The sequence below is a fragment of the Salmo trutta genome, chromosome 2 (assembly GCF_901001165.1).
Source record: "Salmo trutta chromosome 2, fSalTru1.1, whole genome shotgun sequence".
NCBI lineage: Eukaryota > Metazoa > Chordata > Actinopteri > Salmoniformes > Salmonidae > Salmo > Salmo trutta.
In genome coordinates, this window is record NC_042958.1 from 20,105,279 (window position 1) to 20,120,435 (window position 15,157).

At 40.8% G+C, this 15,157-nt stretch overlaps 1 pseudogene; it reads right to left on the reverse strand.

Annotated features, from left to right (window-relative positions):
- Window positions 1-1,872: 1,872 nt before the first annotated feature.
- LOC115152974 (crystallin J1B-like) lies at window positions 1,873-14,665 on the reverse strand (annotated as a pseudogene).
- Window positions 14,666-15,157: the final 492 nt, after the last annotated feature.

A 15,157-nucleotide genomic window follows, 5' to 3' on the forward strand; every position in this document is an offset into this window, starting at 1 on the left:
TGGCCATGCAATGCAGCGTGTGATCTGTTTCTCATTAGTGTGAGTCTGGTCTGGGCTGTAGTCGGCTGTTTTGTTTCCCCTTTCATCTTTTACAGTGTTTGGTGGTGGAATCAGAAGCCTAGCACACACACACGTCTGGGCAGAGTCTCTTCTATATATGGGCGGGGTCTCCTCTCTCTGACAAGCTGGCTAAGCAGAGGCCTTCTGCCACACAGCTGATAAAGCCTGGAGACCATCACTACAGTATTTCCATCACCAGGGAGACAGGAAAGGGAAACTCCCCCTGTCAGATGTTACAACATGAGATAAGTTGACTTTGTAAGGAACTCAGAGCTTGAGATGTAATCTAAACACTTTGTGCTGACTGACTGAACACAATGCACCAGATAAATGATATTGCCCCCCCTCTCTCTTTATCTCTCTCTCTTTATATCTCTCTCTCTCTTTATCTCTCTCTCTCTCTTTATATATCTCACTCTCTCTCTCTCTCTCTCTCTCTCTCTCTCTCTCTCTCTCTCTCTCTCTCTCTCTCTCTCTCTCTCTCTCTCTCACACACACATGTCAATGTAGAAATTCTGTGAATCAGTGCACGGACCAGATTTGAAGATAAAAAACAAGACACCTTGAAGATCTGGATACAATTATCTCCGATACAGCCGGTTACCTGCTGTGGTGCCTGCTGGGTAAGGGGAAGTAGGTGCGAGGGATCAAATGACTTCCCCTCATTACTCATAGACAGACACACATTGATACACTGATGTTCCTCCTGTTGGAAGGGCTGTGTTGTGTTGCCTCAGTTCACTGATGACTAGCAGTGAGTTTACCATAACACACCTAGTGAAATATTTAACATACAAAACAATACAAGAGGAAAATGTAATGATGAAGTAGCCTTAAAGTAAAATGTGCTGTCACTACTTTGTCAGTACACATAGGTATTGAGTCTCCTATGGTTATCCGACTTATACAGATTGAAATGTACACATTGTTTAAGGCTGGACTCTTGTAATGTAGGCCTATGCAGTTTAAGCAAACTTAATAAGCCATTAACAGGTTGTAGTTTTGAATGCTGATCTGACTAGCCATGGCCTCCGGTTAGAGAGAGCAATGTAGCTGTTTTAAATTATGCCAGCCGCATAAATAAGTAGTAGTCGATGTTAGCAAAGTCACTATCTATGATTTTACAAGTGCATATAATGTAATTCAGGTATACTGCCCTAAATTATAACGTCTACTAGTCAACTTTCACCACATCGTATAGCCAGAGCCATGCAAACCAATGAAAGGCTTTACACTGCATTACGTCTTATATTCCTGTTTTCATAACCACACTCCATGTCAAAGATATTAAGATAATGGCTTCATTTTATGCAGAGAGTATATTCAAAATCATCAGAGGAGCCATTGAGAACATGGTAATATGGAAGTCAGCAGTTTTAAGAAAACAGACTAACTCCTTTGAGGGAGGGATAAGTTGCAGTCCCTTCAGTTGTTTCAGCACGGTAAATCTTTGTGTCTCTGTTATTTCACTTCAACAGAACCCATGCCAGAGAGAGAAAGAGATAGAGTATTGAAACTTGCTGAAATTCATTTCCTCTTTTGCAAAATACATTTCTGTTCTTTAAATTATTGCAAGCCCTCAGTTTCTCTAACCAGAGCAGAGGTTATTTCAACTCAAAAACCACCCAAAACCATAGAGACAGTATTTCAGAGCTGTAGCTAAGTTAAAGTAAACAACTGCAATATGTGATAAGTTAATCATTTCCTATACATGCAAGCACTACAACACACAAATGCTATTTGTAATCTTCCTCATCTAGTTTAGATTCTGTGTTAATTCATTTGACATACTCAGTTACCTCAAAAATGGACCACGAGTTTCCTTCCTCTTTTAATCCTAATGTATACATGACAAGAATATTCCAGATTTCATATACTCATCATTTTGCAACATACTGCAGCTTTGACAGAGCAACAAGGTTCAAGTTACATCTGTCAAATGTTACTTTAGAATGTAACTTTCATAAACTGTTTTGTCAAAGTACAACTGTGTTATAAAATGGGCTTACAAAGCAATTGTAAAAAAAAGACATCAATACATAATTCATATTCCCTAATAATATGTTGGACTGGTTATGTTAATCAGCTTTAGCAATACATTCATTTAGTAATATACATTTGCATAACTGCCTTTAACACGATGTGCCAAATCTAGGCTTGCTGTGAGTCTACAACTTTCTTAGCCAGTCCCAGCAGCACAGGATATTTGAGGGTCCTGTTCTTCCAAGACTCTGGGATTCCCTGAAGACCTGTCTGGAAAGACAAGGGAGGAGGAACAGATAAAGGCTACAGTATATAAAATGCTAAGCCTTCAGAGCAGACACAAAGCAATCCATCCGAGGTCAAACTCATTACCCAGGCTGAAACTATGGACACGGGATACAGAAACATTTTTTTATTGCTTACTCATTATATAGGCTACACCTTATAGTCAACATTTATAAATTGGAGGAAGGTTGACTTACAGAACAAATAACTTGAATAATTAGGTTTGAATATCCCGCTGTGTGGAATGTCTTACAATCAAATGACTATGTAACAACTATGTAAATACTAGCTACTTGAAATACTAGCTAGCTCCTGATGAATAAAAGTTCCATATTTGGATAATATTTGCATGGGCCATACAGTATAACTGACTGTAAGTTGCTCTGGATAAGAACACCTGCTAAATGACCAAAATGTAAATGTAGGGTTTTGCTCCAACCCTACCTGTGCTCCAAAACAGGCCCCTATGAATGAGGCCCTACTGGCGGTGCATCCCCCGCGGCGCATGGTTCCCCTGACTGCCTCCTCCAGCTGGCTCAGTGTCAGGACCCCGTGCAGCGCTCCCTGGAATGCACCTGGCAAGGCTGGGGATAGGAACCGCAGACACAGATAAGGACCAAGAGGTAATTGTCTTCATACTATTTACTCATGTCATCAATCATTCAATATATTTCTTAAGTTTTATTGGGCAGTGTATGTGGTTACATTTTCCATGTCAATAAATCCTTTTGAACTGAGAGGGGAAGGGAGGAATACACCAACATGAGTTACAAACATCCTAACATGAGTTACACACATCCTAACATGAGTTACACACATCCTAACATGAGTTACAAACATCCTAACATGAGTTACACACATCCTAACATGAGTTACACACATCCTACCATGAGTTACACACATCCTACCATGAGTTACACACATCCTACCATGAGTTACACACATCCTAACATGAGTTACACACATCCTAACATGAGTTACACACATCCTACCATGAGTTACACACATCCTAACATGAGTTACACACGTTACACACATCCTAACATGAGTTACACACATCCTAACATGAGTTACAAACATCCTAACATGAGTTACACACATCCTAACATGAGTTACACACATCCTACCATGAGTTACACACATCCTAACATGAGTTACACACATCCTAACATGAATTACACACATCCTACCATGAGTTACACACATCCTAACATGAGTTACACACATCCTACCATGAGTTACACACATCCTACCATGAGTTACACACATCCTAACATGAGTTACACACATCCTACCATGAGTTACACACATCCTAACATGAGTTACACACATCCTAACATGAGTTACACACATCCTAACATGAGTTACACACATCCTACCATGAGTTACACACATCCTACCATGAGTTACACACATCCTACCATGAGTTACACACATCCTAACATGAGTTACACACATCCTAACATGAGTTACACACATCCTAACATGAGTTACACACATCCTAACATGAGTTACACACATCCTACCATGAGTTACACACATCCTAACATGAGTTACACACGTTACACACATCCTAACATGAGTTACACACATCCTAACATGAGTTACAAACATCCTACCATGAGTTACACACATCCTACCATGAGTTACACACATCCTAACATGAGTTACACACATCCTAACATGAGTTACACACATCCTAACATGAGTTACACACATCCTAACATGAGTTACACACGTTACACACATCCTAACATGAGTTACACACATCCTAACATGAGTTACAAACATCCTACCATGAGTTACACACATCCTACCATGAGTTACACACATCCTAACATGAGTTACACACATCCTAACATGAGTTACACACATCCTAACATGAGTTACACACATCCTAACATGAGTTACACACATCCTAACATGCGTTTTAGCTCCAAAGATGCAGGAGCTCCCGTCTCCCACTTCAGACGGGAGGGAAATTTAAGGACGGGTTCATTAATGACGGGATCAAAGACTAGAGAGAAGGAAAGCACTTTCTTAGACCAGAGCTAACTAACTAACTAGCTAACTAACTAACTAACTAACTAACTAACTAACTAACTAACTAACTAACTAACTAACTAACTAACTAACTAACTAACTAACTAACTAACTAACTAACTAACTAACTAACTAACTAACTAACTAACTAACGGATGTGCTGACTGGGATGGTGTGGTTACGGTGCCAAGTCGACAGACTGGACCCTGCTGCTGCCACAGCCGTGCTGGCGACGCCACCTACCTTGTGTGTGTGTGTGTGTGTGTGTGTGTGTGTGTGTGTGTGTGGGACCTACCTCATGTGTTAGTGAACACAGCAGGTATCAGCTCTGGGGAAGGCTTGGCTAAGTTGTCCTTCACCTGACAGATTTGTGCTGCAATGGTGAAAGGCAGAGTGAAATGCAACATTTAACACTTCCCATATGCATTTTTTATTACCATACTTTGGGGAAAAATCCTATTTTCTTCATTAACCTGCCACTCAAGATTCTATTCCATTTACATTTTACAGTCCTGTGTTACCTTTTTAGGTTTTGACTGGCTGAGATTTGGCTGTTCCCACCATTGTATTCATATTTAATATACAATATGTATAATCTAACGCTCACAGGAGATTAGTAAAATAAATCAGTTGAGATCTACATCCTTACTTAACATTCTAGCTAGGTTGCACATCAAATGGCACCCTATTCCCTAAATAGTGCACTACTTTTGACCAGAGCTCTATGGGCCCTGGTCCAAAGTTTGCGTAAACTGCATAGACCTACATTACGAGAGTCCAGCCTTTAACAATGTGTACATTTCAATCTGTATAAGTCGGGTAACCATAGGAGACTCAATACCTATGTGTACTGACAAAGTAGTGACAGCACATTTTATTTTAAGGCTACTTCATCATTACATAAACATGGAATAGGGTGCCATTTGGGATGAAGCCCTAATAATGCATGAGCAGAAAGATTGTGAATGTTTATAAGCGGGAGCGGCATTAGTTGTACCAATGACAGCCCTGTCCAGATCCTGAGGGTTGTTTCTGTTTGGGTCGTTGAGCTGGGCCAACACTGAGTCCAGAGCATTGGGGTCAGAACCATTCAGGATGAAATGCTCCAGGAACCTGACAAGAAATGCATACTGAACAAATGTATAAACTCAACATGCAACAATTTCAAAGATTTTACTGAGTTACAGTTCATATAAGGAAATCAGTCAATTGAAATAAATTCATTAGGCCCTCATCTATGGAATTCACATGACTGGGAATACCGATATGCATCTGTTTGTCACAGATACCTTAAAAAAAAGAAGGTAGCGACGTGGATCAGAAAACCAGTCAGTATCTGGTGTGACCACCATTTGCCTCATGCAGCGCGACACATCTCCTTCGCATAGAGTTGATCAGGCTGTGCGAAGGTGCTGGATATTGGCAGGAACTGGAACATGCTGTCGTACACATCGATCCAGAGCATCCCAAACGTGCTCAATGGGTGACATGTCTGGTGAGTATGCAAGCCATGGAAGAACTGGGACATTTTCAGCTTCCAGGAACTGTGTACAGATCCTTGCGACATGGGGCCGTGCATTATGATGGAGAAAATGAGGTGATGGCGGATGAATGGCCCGACAATGGGCCTCAGGATCTCGTCACAGTATATCTGTGCTTTCAAATTGACATTGATAAAATGCAATTGTGTTTGTTATCCATAGCTTATGCCTTGCCATACCATAACCCCACCACCAATGCGGCGTTCTGTTCACAATGTTGACATCAGCAAACCGCTCGTCCACACGAAGCCATACACGTGGTCTGTGGTTGTGAGACCGGTTAGACGTACTGTCAAATTCTCTAAAACAATGTTGGAAGCGGCTTATGGTAGAGAAATTAACAATAAATTCTCTGGCAAGAGCTCTGGTGGAAATTCCTGCAGTCAGCATGCCACTTGCACTCTCCCTCAAAACTTGAGACATCTGTGGCGTTGCTGTCACGTCCTGACCAGTAAAGGGGTTATTTGTAATTAGAGTTTGGTCAGGACGTGGCAGGGGGTATTTGTTTTATATGGTTTTGAGTGTGTGTTTAGGTAGAGGGGCGTTTGATTTATGTTTCCGGGGTTTTTGGTTTAGTTCTATGTTGTATAGTTCTATGTCTGTTTCTAGGGTGTTTCTTTCTATGTTTAGTAATTGGCATTGGGGCCTTAAATTGGAGGCAGCTGGTTATCGTTGCCTCTGATTGAAGGTCCTATAATTAGGAGTATGTTTGTTTTGGGAATTGTGGGAGGTTGTTTTGCACTGCTAGGGTTAGCCTGCAAACTGTTATGGTGTCGGCCGTTTTCGTGTTTTCGTGAAGTGTTTGGTTATTTAAAATAAATGTCAAAATGAGCACTCAACTCGCTGCGCCTTGGTCCAATTCATACGACGGCCGTTACAGTTGCGTTGTGTGACAAAACTGCACATTTTAGAGTGGCCTTTTATTGTCCTAGCACAAGGTGCACCTGTGTAATGATCATCTTGTTTAACCCCCATTTTTTTCAATTTTTTTTCAATTTTTTATTTTTAAATATTCTTTTTTTAGGGGTGGATCAGCTTAATATTGCGGAAAGAATATTGCTTCCATCAATGTAATTGTCTGCATCATTTCCAATCCCCCATATATTTTTTTGGTAAATATATATCCATATATGCATGCATACATATACACATATATACATACACATACCTATATAGACATACTTTTTTAAAGAATATACCCTTATTATTATTCCCCGCAAACCCTACCACCGATCCCCCAATTGGAGTAATTGGTAAACTACATGGTAATGTAAAATTTGCATTTTTTAGTGATCCGATACGTAATACTTATCATAATTTGGTTTTAATCCAGAGAGGATAGCAAAAGTATATTGATCCTCTATGAGGCCGTGGAGAGACTCTAATTGTGGTTTTAAAAGAAACCATGAATCATCGGCGTACAATGACACCTTAGTTTTTAAGCCACGGATTTCTAATCCCTTAATATTATTGTTTAATCTAATCTTAACAGCTAACATTTCGATGGCAATAATAAATAGATATGCCGATAGTGGACAACCTTGTTTTACTCCTCTAGATAGTTTAAAACTTTCTGAGATGTAGCCATTATTTACTATTTTACACCTAGGGTTACTATACATAACGTTAACCCATTTTATAAGAGATTCCCCAAAATTGAAATATTCTAGGCATTTATATATAAACTCCAGTCGTACTTTTCAAAAAGCCTTTTCAAAATCAGCTATGAAAACCAGGCCTGTCCCCGATATTTCATAGTATTCTATTGTTTCCAGTACTTGTCTTATATTATCTCCAATGTATCGTCCATGTAAAAAACCTGTCTGATTAGGATGAATAATATCTGACAATACTTTTTTAATTCTATGCGCCAAGCATTTTGCTAGGATTTTTGCATCTCAACACTGAAGTGTAAGAGGGCTCCAATTGTTTTTATGGACTGGATCTTTATATATACCACTTGGGTCCTGTTTCAGTAATAATGATATCAGACCTTCTTGTTGCGTGTCTGATAATCTACCATTTATATAGGAGTGGTTAAAACATGCTAATAATGGTCCTTTGGGTATATCAAAAAAAGTTTTGTATACTTCCACTGGTATGCCATCCAGCCCTGGAGTTTTCCCATCCTTAAAGGCCCCAATTGCATCAAGCAGTTCCTCCTCTGTAATTTGGCCTTCACATGAGTCTCTGTACAGATGTTAATTTTACATTATTATTAGGAAAAAAATCCATACAATTAGTTTCAGTTAGTGGAGATGGAGGAGCCTGAAACGAAAAACAAAATCTTAAAGTACTTTACTTCCTCTTTCAAAATATAATTTGGTGAATCATGCGTGACTCCATCATTTGTAACAAGTTTTAATAAAACATTTTTGGTAGCATTTCTATATTGAAGATTGAAAAATAATTTGGTGCATTTTTTTCCCCATATTCCATCCAGTTCGCTTTATTTTTTATAATATATTACACTGGATCTTTCTTGAATAAGTTCCTCCATTTCTTTTTGTTTTTCCTCTGTGCCTCTATGGTACCGTTTTTATTGCTATCTAACTGTACTGTTAGTCCTTCAATTTACTTTGTTAATATGGACTCTTTTGACCTAAATTGCTTTTGTTTTATAGATGAGTACTGAATGCATGGCCTCTAAAGGCACACTTAAAAGTGTCCCATACAATAAGGGGATCTGCTGTACCTATGTTATGTCTGAAAAAGTCAGTTATAAATTCTTCTGTCCTAGTTCTAAACAATTTATCATCTAGTAGGCTTTGATTAAATTTCCAATATCCTCGCCCATGTGGAAATTCTGTAAGAGTAGTATATATATGCCAATTATGTGATGATCCGACCGCATTCTGTCCCCTATCAACCCCTTAAAACTTTTGGTGCCAGAGAGAATGGCATAAGAAAGTAGTCAAGACGACTAGCTTGATTAAGCCTCCGCCATGTATATCTCACTAGGTCAGGGTATTTAAGTCTCCATATATCCACTAATTCAAATATATCCATGACATTCATGATTTCCTTGAGTGACTGAGGGTGATAGTTTGTAGTGTGATTTCATTTTCGGTCCATAGAAGTATTTAAGACCGTATTAAAATCTCCCACCATAATAATAGAGTCTAGTGTTGCTTGTAGAGTTGATAAATTCTTATATTTCAAAGAAGCTTGGATCATCATTATTCGGACCGTATAGGTTAATAAGCCATATCGGTTTATTGTCCAATAGCATATTTAAAATAATCCATATAATCTGATAATCTGTTTGGACAATTTGCACATTTGGATCAAAATTACTGTTAATTAAAACCATCACCCCTTTTGAATTTCTTTGCCCATGGGAGAAATATATTTCGCCCCCCAGTTCTTTTTCCACAAAACTTAATTTTAAATTGTTGAATGGGTTTCCTGTAAACAATAGATATTATATTCCTTCTCTTTTAGCCAGGTAAATACTGATCATCTTTTCTTATTATCTGCTGGGCCATTACAATTGTAACTGGCTATACTTATTTCACCACTTACCATAATGAGACACAACTTTAAATTATATTTATGAAAATATATGTTTGTAAATGTACCATTAAAAAGTAACATGATGATTGAGTGTGTATATAGCTGTTCCATGATATTTGCATTGCTACTAAGTAAACCTCCAATTGGTCCCTACTATTCCACCCGCTAAAAGCCTTCCTCATCCCTAGTTGGGTTGTCATCCCAATGCCCGGCAGACCACCCCCCGACCCCCCGTATCCCATAGCCCTGAACAGACTGGGATCCATCCTTCGAAAAGAGCACACAGTGCCATTTACCGAATTGAAGTAAATCAATTGCCAAATGCATTTCCATCGCCCTCACCTCGATTTGTATTATATACAGCTGTGGATCATCCTCTATTGTCCCTAACATCTTTTACTCCTTCACAACAGTTGTGGGATACACACATACACCCACACACACTCAACCCTTTCCCCCACACAACCATAAGCTCACATTCTCAACAGTTGTACCATCCCAGAGCCCAACTCAAGAAAGGTCTTGATTTACAAATGCACTTAGAGTTGCAGCTGCATTAGAAAGCCTGCAAGACCGCGCAAAAAATGGGCAGAAATTGAGAGATTTTATTAACCATTGTCATATCCTACATGATGGAGGTCAAATGTACACCTTTTCCCTGAAACACCCACAGTACGGTCCCCCGTATTGACCATATTCCCAAGCATCTCCATGCAGTCAGACTTTTGATTTTGTGCCACCAGGGTCACAATAATATACCCCCTCTCTGAATGTCCGAGTGTGACCCCCTCCCCATGGGTTACTGCAGCTAGTGTTGCCAGCACTGCCACTGCCTGGGTGGGGGCACCCCACCGGAATGCCCACCGGCTAGGTACATAATCACCTTCTTGATATACTACATGGATTATCTTGGCAAAGGAGAAATGCTCACTAACAGGGATGTAAATGAATTGGTGTACAACATTTTAGAGAAATAAGCTTTTTGTGCTTATGGAATTTTTGGGGGATATTTTATTTCAGCTCATGAAACATGTGACCTTTCCATGTTGCATTTCTATTTTTTGTTCAGTTTAGATATGGCATAATCTCGTAAATTGTACCTACCACAACCATAGTCAGTATTTTATTTTTGTAAAACATTTTTTTAAACTTTTATTTAGCTAGGCAAGTCAGCTAGGAAACAAATGATTATTTACAATGACGGCCTACACCGGCCAAACCTGGATGACACTGGGCGCCACCCTATGGTACTCCCAATCACAACCTGTTGTGATACAACCTGGATTCAAACCAGGGGGTCTGCATTGACGCCACTAGCATTGAGATGCAGTGCCTTAGACCGCTGCGCCACTTGGGAGCCTATTAAGCATGGATTGTGTTATTAAGCACGGTTAATGGACGTGAGTAATGAGATAAATTACACAATTTATGAATTAAGAGCCATTTTCTGCTCTATAGGCCTACAGTACCTTGCTGCAGCCAGTGTCATGGCCACACACACATCGTTGTTCTGGGTTACACGTATGGCCGTCTCCACCTTCTCCAACATCTCTGGCATCCCAGCAAACATTGCCACAACAGGAGCCATCTTGGTGACCCCGTCCATCTGACAGTCCACGTCACATCCTGAAATGGAGAGTGAAAAAGTAAAATCTTTGATTCCCTCAATTCCTCACGTCCCTCTCAAAGCTCATTGGAGGAGGTCTACGGAGAGGGACCTTGGAGACTATCCTCCAATGCGCCTTGAGAGGGAGGTGAGGAATCAGTGACAGATGGAATCAGCGATTTGACAGCTTGTACTTTGTTCAAACAGGTTGTGTCTAAATGTAACTCATAATAAATTAACCCAGGACAGACGTGCTTCCTTTCGGCTGGTGATCTTTTTGTTACTGTACCTGTCTCTTCTTTTCCTGCATCCACGTTCCTCATGAAGGCTTTGAGACTTGCGTTTCTCCAAGGGCCATCAATGGGGAGGACAGCTTTAGGACCTTTACATTTCAATTGAGAGTGAACAGCTTTAGCTGACTGAAAAAAATATAAACTCAACAAAAAAAGAAACGTCCTCTCACTGTCAACTGCGGGGGGGGGGTCAAAATCAAAAGTAACAGTCAGTATCTAGTGTGGCCACCAGCTGCATTAAGTACTACAGTGCATCTCCTCCTCGTGGACTGCACCTGATTTTCCAGTTCTTGCTGTGGATGTTACCCCACTCTTCCACCAAGGCACCTGCAAGTTCCTGGACATTTCTGGGGGGAATGGCCCTAGCCCTCACCCTCCGATCCAACAGGTTCCAGACGTGCTCAATGGGATTGAGATCTGGGCTCTTCGCTGGCCATGGCAGAACACTGACATTCCTGTCTTGCAGGAAATCACGCACAGAACGAGCAGTATGGCTGGTGGCATTTTCATGCTGGAGGGTCATGTCAGGATGAGCCTGCAGGAAGGGTACCACATGAGGAGGATGTCTTCCCTGTAATGCACAGCGTTGAGATTGCTTGCAATGACAACAAGCTCAGTCTGATGATGCTGTGACACACTGCCCCAGACCATGACGGACCCTCCACATCCAAATTGATCCCGCTCCAAAGTACAGGCCTCGATGTAACGCTCATTCCATCGACGATAAACGCAAATCCGACCATCACCCCTGGTTAGACAGAACCGCAACTCGTCAGCAAAGAGTACTTTTTGCCAGTCCTGTCTGGTCCAGTGACGGTGGGTTTGCGCCCATAGGCGACGTTGTTGCCGATGATGTCTGGTGAGGACCTGCCTTACAATAGGCCTACAAGCCCTCAGTTCAGCCTCTATCAGCCTATTGCGGACAGTCTGAGCACTGATGGAGGGATTGTGCGTTCCTGGTGTAACTCGGGCAGTTGTTGTTGCCATCCTGTACCTGTCCCGCAGGTGTGATGTTCTGATGTACCGATCCAGGTGTTGTTACACGTGGTCTGCCACTGCGATGACGATCAGCTGTCCGTCCTGTCTCCCTGTAGCGCTGTCTTAGGCGTCTCACAGTACGGACATTGCAATTTATTGCCCTGGCCACATTTGCAGTCCTCATGCTTCCTTGCAGCATGCCTAAGGCAGGTTCACGCAGATGAGCATCTTTCTTTTGGTGTTTTTCAGAGTCAGTAGAAAGGCCTCTTTAGTGTCCTAAGTTTTCATAACTGTGACCATAATTGCCTACCGTCTGTAAGCTGTTAGTGTCTTAACGACCGTTCCACAGGTGCATGTTCATTAATTGTTTGTGGTTCATTGAACAAGCATGGGAAACAGTGTTTAAACCCTTTACAATGATCTGTGAAGTTATTTAGGTTTTTACGAATTATCTTTGAAAGACAGGGTCCTGAAAAAGGGACGTTTCTTTTTTTGCTGAGTTTACATGTTCAATAACCTTACTGTGGAGAATAGTTTAAAAACCCTGGCTTCATGATATCCCAATAGGAAAGTGTCATTGTCCGGAACATCGTCTTTTCAAAAGGGGATTCCCCATAAGTTACCAAAGGATAGAACAGAACTCTGTGGTATAAAAACTGACAAAAGCACACAACCACTCTACCCCTCTGTGGGACCAGATGCCTAGTCAGTTATTCACTTTTTTATACTGTTTCTCTTGTCATAGGTCAGATGATGGGGCACAGAAAAGCAACAGTTTATACACATACAGGAAATGACGGCTGATTGGTTGCCTACCGTTCTTTTGTCTGTATGGGTTATTGAGAGGAAGATCATACACAGTGTCTGGGCCAAAGAACTTGTAGATGCGCTTGGTCAAGTCCTCCACGTTCACATCTAGTGATTACCAATAAAAACATAAAGCATATGAGTATATTAAGTCATTCATGGAGTGAACACGATAAAACAAACTCGACATGAAATGTTCTTTATTTAGCAAGACATTAGGCCATTGGATGTTTGTCCTATTTAGTGTCAGTATGCTACCTCCACATTGACTGAGTGACTCTAGTAGTACATAGGCCTGGTCTCCGTAGCACGTCTGCTCTCCGGTCACTCTGCGGTAGAATGGGTTAGCAGACTGAGGGCGGAACTCGGGACACGGTTCCAGATCTGACAGAACCTCCTTGAGTCGCTCTGGGTTGTAAATCCAATGCATGGGCTGGGCTGTTGGGGTGGGGTACATTGAATAGAGAAAGTTACTGGACTGATATTAGTGTAACCTTAGTTGTATTTTGACTTTTATTTTGGTATAGACCTAATGTATTGAGTCATTGTTATAGTCTGTGACCCTTATTTCCTGTGGATGTAGTATAAGGTATCTACAACCAGAAATAGAGGTTTCATCAGCTTATATTATGACTTCCCTGTCATAATATTCAGTCTTCGGTATGTGTTATGTACTGTGGTTATTAGACATAATGATATTGAACACTTTCCACTTTCCAATTCTAGAATGAGTCCAGATCATAAATTGCCATACTGTATGTGTACGGCTTGTAATATTGCACAAAGCAAGAGCGCAATGTTAATCAATCCATATGACATTGATTGTATGTACTTTAATTCTAATGGAACATTATTGATTTTATAACACTGTTGTTGAACTTTGTTGAGAAGGCAGAGTAGGGTAACACCCTTTTATACTCTTAATATCATCATTGGCAGCTGTGCAGCTGTCTCATACTGATTAACACCAAGACATTACATCAGAGCTATGTTTGAGCCAGTGCTGCAGTATCTTATTGGGATATTATTGTTAATGAAAAGATAAAAAGATATCAGTCCCATGAAATGACCTGCTGCGTCTGCCACAGCTGCTCCAATGATTGCCCCTATGGCTCTTTCTGCCACCGTCGAAGCCGTCTGTGTCATGTAGTCCAACAGAAACAGAATTAGTGGTTAAAATGGCTCTCTCTTGAAATGTACTTCAGCTTTTCAGTTTTTCTCTGTTTTTATTGTACTGGATGACAAAATGTGAATTTTGAATAATTGAAATTGAAAACATTATTACTAGATACTGTATTGGCAAGAAAAATAACAATATTTATCATGGCTGTAATACAAAATATATGAATCAACTAAGAAATGTAACAGACAGTTGACCATACCACCCTCTGTACTGTACGTCATGCATTCAAAACAATATGAGTCAATTAGCACACAGGATTAACACTTTCCTTACCATAGTTTTCTTCTTATTCTCCCCCCAGCATCACACTGATGTTGTTTTGAAAACTTGACTGACGCTGTGTCATCTGACGCTGGAGGACTGCCCAGATATACTGAGACAGTTATAACACTGCAACGATGACTCATGAAAAGGTCTGAGGGAGACCGGTAGGGGGCATATATTCTGATCTGTTATTGCATCGCTCAGGTTTAAGATAAGATGGTTTAATAAAATATGTTACTCAGTAAAACCATGGTAACCTTTTTTGAATATAGTGTTTGCTCCCAGGATACTCATGTGGATGATCCCCCTCCACCCCGCCCCCCTCTCCCCCCTCTATTTCCATGTTTGTATGCTTTCCACTCCACTGCTTTGCCATCAGTTATACACAGCTGATGCCCTCTGGCCGTCTGATCTGATCCCCCTCATCCTAACCCTCTCCTGGGTCTCCCAGCCCATTGATTCGTCAGGTCTCTCCTGGCCCTTTCAGACCAGCCACATACTGAGAGTGTTAGGGTTATATCATTCAGACGATCAATACAGGAGACAAAACAATGAACACAACCTATGGTGCCTCTTCTATCACTTAGGGGCTATAATG